We start from the raw sequence: 8,831 nt of genomic DNA on the forward strand, positions 1-8,831 counted from the left end.
ATGGAAATATGTTTAAAAGTATTATACGTATATAACCTATATCAGATCACTTGCTGTCTTGAGTGGGGGAGGTAAAGAAGGGAAGGAGAAAAAAAATTTGAAACATAAAATCTAAAAAAAAAGAATGTTGAAAATTATCTTTACATATATTTAGAAAAATAAAATAGTATTCAGGGGGGGAAAAAGAGACTTCCTAATTGGAAGTTTGGAAAGAATCTATGTTTTCCTACTGAGGGGACTCCCCTTGTAAGAAATTCTCCCTATGACTTAACAGGTAACTCATGAGGAGTTGTTGAGGCCCCCAGAGGTTAAGTGACTTGCCAGGATCATTAATCTGCTAAATCTCAAAGACTGGATTGGATCCTAGTACTTGGAGACTCAAAGCCCAGCATGTTCTTCACTGGGTGACACTATTTATAAAATTAAGCTTGTACTAATATAAACCTAGACTTCCTGAATTGTAGTTATCAGTGTTTATCTTAACTTCCAGTTAGACTAAATTCCTAAAGGATAAGCAGGGTATATGTCTTATCAAAATGTTGCGTATTCCTCAGAACTTAACATAGTCCTTTACACACAACAGGGGTTTATTAAATGTTTTATAAATGAGTAAACAGCATGAAAATGGATATTTGTGGAGACTATACACTGTACTAATGTGACCACAGGCATATTTCCTTACCTCTAAAATAGAGGAGGGAAAACAGAGAGAAGGGAGGAAAGCTAAACTAAATAATCTCAAAAATCCCTTTCAGCTCTAAAACCCATAACATTAGAACCATAAGGTACCTAATAACTACATATGGTCAAAAAAATTATAGATCATTCACTAAAATGTCTACTTATTGATGGACAACAAAAGCATGTCTTTGGTAGGAAATTCAACTGACAGACTCCCTCTCATGACTCCAAAGCATCAAAGGAGAGGGCCTTTGTGTGCTACTGGGGTGGAGAAAATCCATCATCCAGTGACCAGTCAAGAAGAATTTACTATGTACCACATACTCTGTCAAGCACTAGATACACAAAGAAAGGCCAAAAAAACAGTCTCTGCTCTCAAGGAGCTCACAGTCTGAGGCAGGAAGACAACATGAAAACAACCATATACAAACAAGATATAGACAGACTAAACTGGAGATGATCTTAGAGAGAAGGCACTAAGAAAAAGGCAAAATGAGAAAGGCTTCTTTTAGTTTACTCTGAAACTTGAAGGAAGCCAGAAGGCAGAGATGAGGAGAGTGAGAGTTCCAGGAATGAGACATAACAGTGAAAATGCACAGAATTGAAAGATAAGCCTCTCTTGTGAGAGGAGCAGCAAGGTGACAAGTGTGACTAGATTGCAGAATAAAGGAGGTGAGGTGTAAAAAGACTAGAAGGTAGAAGGGGGGGGGGCAAGGTAATGAAGGGCTTTACAAGCCAAAGAGAGGATCTTAATTCTATCTTATATCCTTAATTTTATCCTAGCTGCAGTGTTGAGTGCCAACTTAGGTAGATCAGTCTTAGCTGCTCTTGACCTCAGGACAATCTTCCAGTGATTCAGTGACCTAACCACAGTTTAGTTTGGTAGTCTAGGTCATACTTTCCATGTCAGAATTTTAGGTAGCCATACCTCTCTAAAAAGCACTAAACAAAAGAAAACTCTAAACAAGACTAAACTTTCTCCCCAGTAGTAGTAGAGACCCAGTACTTTTCAAAACCAACTGACCTTGGGAATGACTGAGTTACCTAAGAATGCAGCTTTTGGGAATGATTTATATAACCTTCAAGAATGAATGTGAAAGAAAAGGAAATGGGCTGATATCTTTATTCCACCAAGTTATCCTTCAAGGATGTTTGATTTGTCATTCAAAAGTCTGGGTTGCTATCCTGCACATGGACTCAAACAATAAGCATTTCTTACTTACATGAAAGAAGAAAGGAGGTCATTGTTAGCCCCCGATACCATACTTCTCACCAATCATTGTTGACCCCAAATGCAATATGTCATTTAACCTACTCTGTTCTTTGTTCTGTACTTCCCATTTCCACCTCTAACAGTTTTCTCTATAAATTTACCTGTTTGCTTCTTGCTCTTTGCTATCTTCCTCTTTTGGAATTCATTTGGCTCACTTTAATTAACATTTTAATTATAATAAAACTCCACCTCTTGACTTAAAACATTGTTTAAGCCTTTAAATAAATTCTTTTGAGACACCTATGACCCTGGTCCAGAATTCCAAAATTCTAGTGTCTCCCTGAATCCCAACACACTCTCCACCAACTTTTTTGACTTTGATGGAGAAGATTGGAGCAGAAAATAAAGATGATTGAAAGAAAAGGGGGTTGACTAAGGGGAAGGTAAAGCAGAGAATGAGAATAGGAAGCTTGAAAGTGCACTGAGGAGAAACTCCTCTTTCCTTGGAAACTGGAGGTAGAACAAAAAGATTATTTTCTGGAGAACTTACATAGGGCAAGCGCTCACATGGTGGTCAGAAAAAGCAATATAAGGACACTCTCAAGGTCTCAAGAACTTTAGAATTGATTGCATGGCATGGAAGACACTAGCACAGTACTATCCAGCATGATGTGTCCTCATCAGAGAAGGTGCTGGGCTCCATGAACAAAGCAGAATTAAATTAGCTCAGAAGAAATGCAAGATGCACAAATTTAGAGTCCATTCCAAATGTTCATAGGGACTACTTGTGTCCAACCTATGGCAGAGCATTCCAAGCTCCTATTGGTCAAATCAGCCACAGTCATACACAAAGTAATTCGACTTCAACACAGTAATGTCATTTTGGTCTTCTTTGGGTATGAAAGATAACAACCATTAGTAGGTTGTGTACCTGTCTGAGTCAATTAAGCTCTCTGAAATCTACTTTCCTTTAAATGTGAGCAATAATATTTATACAACTAACTTAACATGGGTTATTGTAAGGAAACTGTCTTGGAAAATGTAAAGTACATCATAAAGGAAAGATGGTGTGTAACAGTATGGAAAAAATGCTGAATTTCAATTAAGTTCTAGGTTCAAATCCTAGCACTGTCATTCACTTAAAATTTCAGACCCCACTGTCCTCTCTAGTTAAATGAAGAGACTGGACTTCTTGGCTTCTGGGACCCTTTCCACCTCTAAATTGTTGAACCTATGATGACCTATTATCATAGCATGATTAATTGCATATTAGAGCCCCCTTTCATAGAGTGCTTCACTTTTTACAAGCCCTTGCCTTCACAATACTCTTTGAAGTAAATTTATGATGATTTACATTTTTATTCATTTTTAAAATGCCAGAAAGAAGAACAGCATTCCTCATTCTGACCTATCCTATTCACAATTGAAAGGGGATAAGATCTAATCTCAACTTTCAACTACCTAGTTGTTTGACTATGCAAGTTACTTAGCTTCTCTGAAACTCAGATCCCTAGTCTGCAAAGCAGAGACAATAATACTTGAACTACCAATCTTACTGGTCTTCTTTCAGGCTCTCATAAGTTAAAGCACAGATTGTTTGGTGGATAAATGAAGCACTAGACCCAGTTGAAAAATGATCAAAAGATAATGAACAGACAATTTTCATATGAAGAAATGAAAGCTATCTATAGGCATATAAAGAAGGGTTCTAAATCACCTTTGATTAGAAAAATGCAAATTAAAATAACTCTGAGAGATACCTATCAGATTGGCTATGATGACAAGAAGAGATAATGATAAATGTTGGAGAGGACATGGGGAAATTGGGGCACTAATACACTTTTGGTGGATTTGTGAGCCTAGCCAACCAATCTGGAGAATGATTTAGGAGTATACTCAAAAGGCAACCAAACTCTGCATACCTTTTGATCTACTACTAGATCTGCATCCTAAAGAGAGCATAAAAAAGCGGAAAAGATCTATGTACAAAAAATATTTATAGCAGCCTTTTTTTATGGTGGCAAAATATTAGAAATTAGAGGGATGCTCATAATATATACTATTAGTATATACATATATATACTAATAGTATATATTATTATATACACATATAATATACATATATATATTAGTATATATTATGTATATATTAGTACATATAGTAATAAGAAATGATGGAACAGACAGATTTCAGAAAAACCTGGAACTGATGCAAAGTGAAGTTGAACAGAACCAGGAAAGCATTGTACACAGTATCAGCAACATTGTGTGATCAATCATGAATGATTCAGTTCTTCTCAGCAACACAATGATACAAGACAAGGATGAAGGATTCAAAAAGGAAAATGCTATCGGTATCTAGATAAAGAACTGATGGACTCAATACAGATTGAAGGTATTTTTTTTTCACTTAACTTTCCCTTTCTCATGTTTTTTTTTCCTTGTGATTTGTTTCCTATTTCACAGCTATGACTAATATGGAAATATTTTTTACATAATAGCATATGTATAAATTATATCAAACTGCCTACCATTTTCAGAAAAAGAGGAGGGAGGAATGGAGGAAGAAATATTTGGAATTCAAAATCTTGTAAAAATGAATGCTAAAAATCATCTTGATGGGTAATTGGGGAAAAAATGAAATACTATTAAAATTGTAAAACATAGATAAATGTGAGCTAATAAAAATGTTAAAAACATCAGTTAGCTTTGATGTCTATTATCCTGGTGAGATATGTATTAAGTTGATATGATTTTTCACAGACCTTCCTCTGCTCTGACCCAATTTTCCTTAACACATCGCTACTGCTAGTTTGCAGTTCAGTTTTTCTGTGAACATATACTAGTCTTTCCTAGAAATGGACGGTTTCAAAAAATAAGAGAAGTTACATCAGTATTAATTTACTTATTTATATTCTATCTTTTTGTTGAAGAAGCAGGTTTACCAACGTTTTATTATGTTATAGTTAGTTACTCTGGTTATCATTGTTACATTAGATGGTCAACAATAGAACATTTTAAAACTAAAACTTAGAAAACTTGAATCCTTCCTACTCTTTGACTAAACTTGTATGAAGTCAGATTGCAAGTCAAAAAGCCTAGATGCTCTTTATTTGCCAGAACCTCAGTGAATTCTGAGGTCAAGTCTAAGTGCTTTCACTACTTTATACAAAGCTTCTCTCCAGAAGACCCAGTGGATTTTACTGGTTGCCAAGGGGGTTGAATTAGGGGACCTGAATTGGAATTGTGGTTCTACAATTTACTATGACTAAGAGTGAGTTACTTCTCTTTGGGGTGAAAAAACCCAGGGTTGAGGGAGGGAAAGGAAGAGGGAGGTGGTTGGATTTGGTGATCTTTAAATTCATCTAATTCTATGAATCTATGCTTTCTAGAGATAGTTCCACAGATTTCAAAGCAACATGGTGTTTTCCTGTAAAGGACACAATGTCTGTTGTCCTGTCAAAACAGTACAACTTGTCCAGCACTAAGTATAACACAGATGTCTTCCATTCATAAGAATGAATGAGGACCTTAGATATAAAGATTTAGGCTACATTGGGCCATCTGATATTTACATAAATTACTGCTATTTACATTCAATCTGAGTCAATCAGGACACTAGTAATGACCAAACGGGCTTGGCTTAGGACCTATTGGTTGCTTAAAATCAGATTGATTTGGGTTTAAAACTTGGTCTTTAAGAAAGAAATCTAGCCAGAAAACACCAAGATATCTTGGAAAGGTTCAGAAGTGAAAAGGAGAAAAACTGGCCAGGAATTGGTCAGTTAAAAGACCCTCCTTTCCTTCCTTCATCCCTTCCTTTCCATCTTTCTTTCTTTCCTTCCTTCTCTTTCCTCTTTCTATTTTCTATCTTCCCTCCCTTCCTTCTTTTCTCCTTCCCTTCCTCCCTCTTTTCCTTCCTCTGTCCACATAGGATATCATACCTTTACCTACAGAATACAACTAGTAATAAGATCTGGACTTTCTGACTCCAAATCCAGAACATTTTCCATCATGTCATGGCACCTCTGACTTGGAATGTGGCTTTACACAAATTTAGTCAATTAATCAATACAAATTTATTAAGGGTCTATGTGCCAGGTATCATGCTAGGCATTTAGATATACAAAAACAAAAATAAAATAGTTACTGACTTAAAGAATTTATGTTCTATTTAGGAGAAATGGATCCAGTCAGTCCTAGTCAATCAACTAATACTTATTAAGTGCCTATGAAGTGCTAGACACTGATCCAAGAGCTGGAGATACAAAGAAAGACCAAAAAACAAAACAAAACAAAAAATCCAACTATTTTCAACAGCTTCAGAGTCTAATGGGAAAGACAATATGCAAATAATTATGTAAAAACAGGACACATACAGGATAAACTGAGGTTCTCAGGAAAAGCACAGCGACTGGAGGATTAGGAAAGGCTTTTTACAGAAAATGGGTCTTTAGTAGAGCACTTACAATTCTGTTATCTGCTGAAATCCAATTAGTTATATGGCCCAAATTCAGAGTTTCAGTTTGCTAATTAAATCAGTCTGCTACTTTACAATTTACTTTGATTTTAATTGTGCTATAAAATGCATTGGGCCTTCTGGACAGAAGCTTTGTATAAAGTAGTAAAAGCATTGGTCTTGACCTTATAACTCACTGAAGTTAAGCCAAATTAAGAGAAGCATGTTGCCAATATTAGTTCATTTTTGTGTTGCAAAATTACTCCCCAGAAATGTACTTTTTAAACTATTATCATAGCAAGACAAAAAAAAAAAAACAAACATAAAAACAAAACAAAACAAAACCCCAACAAGAAGCAAAAAACAAACAAACAAAAAAAACACAACAAAACAAAAAAAAAAAAAAAAAACCCCAAAAAACAAACTGGGAACACATTATCAAGTGATACCATTAATAGGACAACATGTTAAGGAGATCAGAGAGAAAGGATCTAAATACCCCAAATAGCAGCTCTTATTATTTGGTGACAAAGAAAAAGAAAGTAAAGGGGTGCTCCTCAACTGGAAAATAGCTGAACAAAGTTTGGCATATGGATGTAATGGAATACTATCGTGATGTAAGAAGCTGGGAACTGATATGGAGTGGGGTAAGCAGAACCAGAACGATTTATACAATACAACAACACGACTAAAATGAACAAACTTTGAAAGACTTAAGAACTCTGATCATGATTCCAAATATGATTGATTCCCAGTGACTAATGATAGAGAATATTATCTCTTCTCCTGTCTCCTGCCAGTGAGGTGACAGACTAAATATTTTTGGACACAGCCAATATGTGAATGTGTTTAGCTTAACTACATATATTAGTTACAAGGATTTGGTTTTTTCCCTCCTTTCCCCCCCCCCCCCCCAAGAGGAGATAGGTGGGAAAAAAATGTTTAACTGGAAAAAAAAAATCTAATGTTTTAACATGGGTGGGAGGGGGGGAGAGGGAATGATGCCCAAGCCACTTTGTGAGATTTCTATGAATCTAGGAAACTTCATCTCGCTTTTTTTCTAAAGGTTTTCTAGAAGATTATGGAGGCATGACACACAATTGAGGCACGACATTCTGTGCCATAACTTAAAGTCATTTTCACTTCAGATTGTGTAATCCGGGACAATCCTAATTTTGTTGCTTACAAATTGGTCAATCCAGAGCAATCACTTCCTCTCTCTTGATCTCAAAGGCTTCCTTTGGCAGTCCATGAGTCTGTGCCACTGGCAGTGCTAGCCTTTACCTCAGTTATTACTATTTATAGATCAGTCTCTGGAAGGCTTGTCCCTTTTTGAGCACTAAGCACACGTGGGTAAGAGCGCTTCTGAAAAAGTCCCGGGTAAATGCCCAATTGACGTCCTAGGTCTGTGCTTTGGGTCCTAGGAATAAGATACTGTTGCTGTGCCACACGCACTCCCAGAGAGAGGGATGCCGAGGGGATAATGGGAAGAGGGTTGATTATGGGGTCGCAACGGCTAGCGTCAGAGAAGTGCCTCGGACTCGTCGGGCACACCTTCTACCATGCACTCTGGAGAATCACAGGTGCCAAGCGCGATCACACATTTTGGGGCAGATTATCCCCTTCCCAATTCCTTCCCCTCCAGCCCGCCTTCCTGGGACAGCTCCCTGCCCAATACTCTTCGTGGCTCCTTTAGAATAAGGGTTTAAGTACAGGGCATTGACGCCTGTGCCCTTCTCCCAAGGGGGCAACAGAGAACTAAAATCTTGTTTCCCAACAATTCTAAAGACCTATGGAGAAACAAAACAAAAAGCAAAACGAGTCTCATCCTTTCCTCTACCATTCCCCACGGCCAAGGTTCCCCAAGACTCACCTCTATCAAAGCTCACTCGGGATCCCCAAAGCTGGACTTTGCGGCCAGCCCATGATCTCTTCCAAACAGCCAGGGCACAGCCGGTGCGGGAAACCCAAGGAGCTGGGAAAATTTCTTCATCTGTTACGTTTCGGTCCCCTGCTCCTTTCCCCCCATAAATACCTTTTCACCCCCTTCTTAAAACAACAGAAGCCGGCTCTTCCTCCTTCCCCCCAACTCCACCGCAGCTCCCGGGGAGCACATTTGCATGCCCAGCCTACTCAGTTACCTCGGACAAATGAACTGGCCGAGTCCACCCCCTCCCGGTTTCGGCTCATCCGGCTTCCCAGCAGTGACGTGGCCTCCCCCGCTCCGAGCCCCAGCCAAGGACCGGAGAGCACTAGCTTCCCGCTTTTCTCTTCCTCTTTTCCAAAGCTCTCTGGACTCTATTACGGTCGGGGGCGGAGGTGGGGTTGGGGAGACGGGGGTGGGATCGAGGAGGAGGCGGGGCAGAAGCTTTGTGGGTGCGGCTCTGCCTTTTCCACCCCCTTCACCCGACAGGTGCTCTTTTCTCCGACACGCTCCTCGGGATAGTGGGGTTTAAAGTTGGAATGGACCTTAGGACA

General features: G+C 38.4%; 1 protein-coding gene across 1 annotated transcript in view; it reads right to left on the minus strand.

Moving 5' to 3' along the window:
* The window catches only part of IL4R (interleukin 4 receptor), a 46,799-nt gene extending 38,175 nt beyond the window's left edge, over positions 1–8,624 (minus strand). Inside the window, exon 1 of the mRNA XM_074282785.1 lies at positions 8,495–8,624. The gene's annotated coding sequence lies outside the window, so the exon portion shown is untranslated. The remainder of the gene's footprint in view (positions 1–8,494) is intronic.
* Between the last annotated feature and the right edge of the window lie 207 nt (positions 8,625–8,831).

The sequence above is a fragment of the Sminthopsis crassicaudata genome, chromosome 1, assembly GCF_048593235.1.
Source record: "Sminthopsis crassicaudata isolate SCR6 chromosome 1, ASM4859323v1, whole genome shotgun sequence".
NCBI lineage: Eukaryota > Metazoa > Chordata > Mammalia > Dasyuromorphia > Dasyuridae > Sminthopsis > Sminthopsis crassicaudata.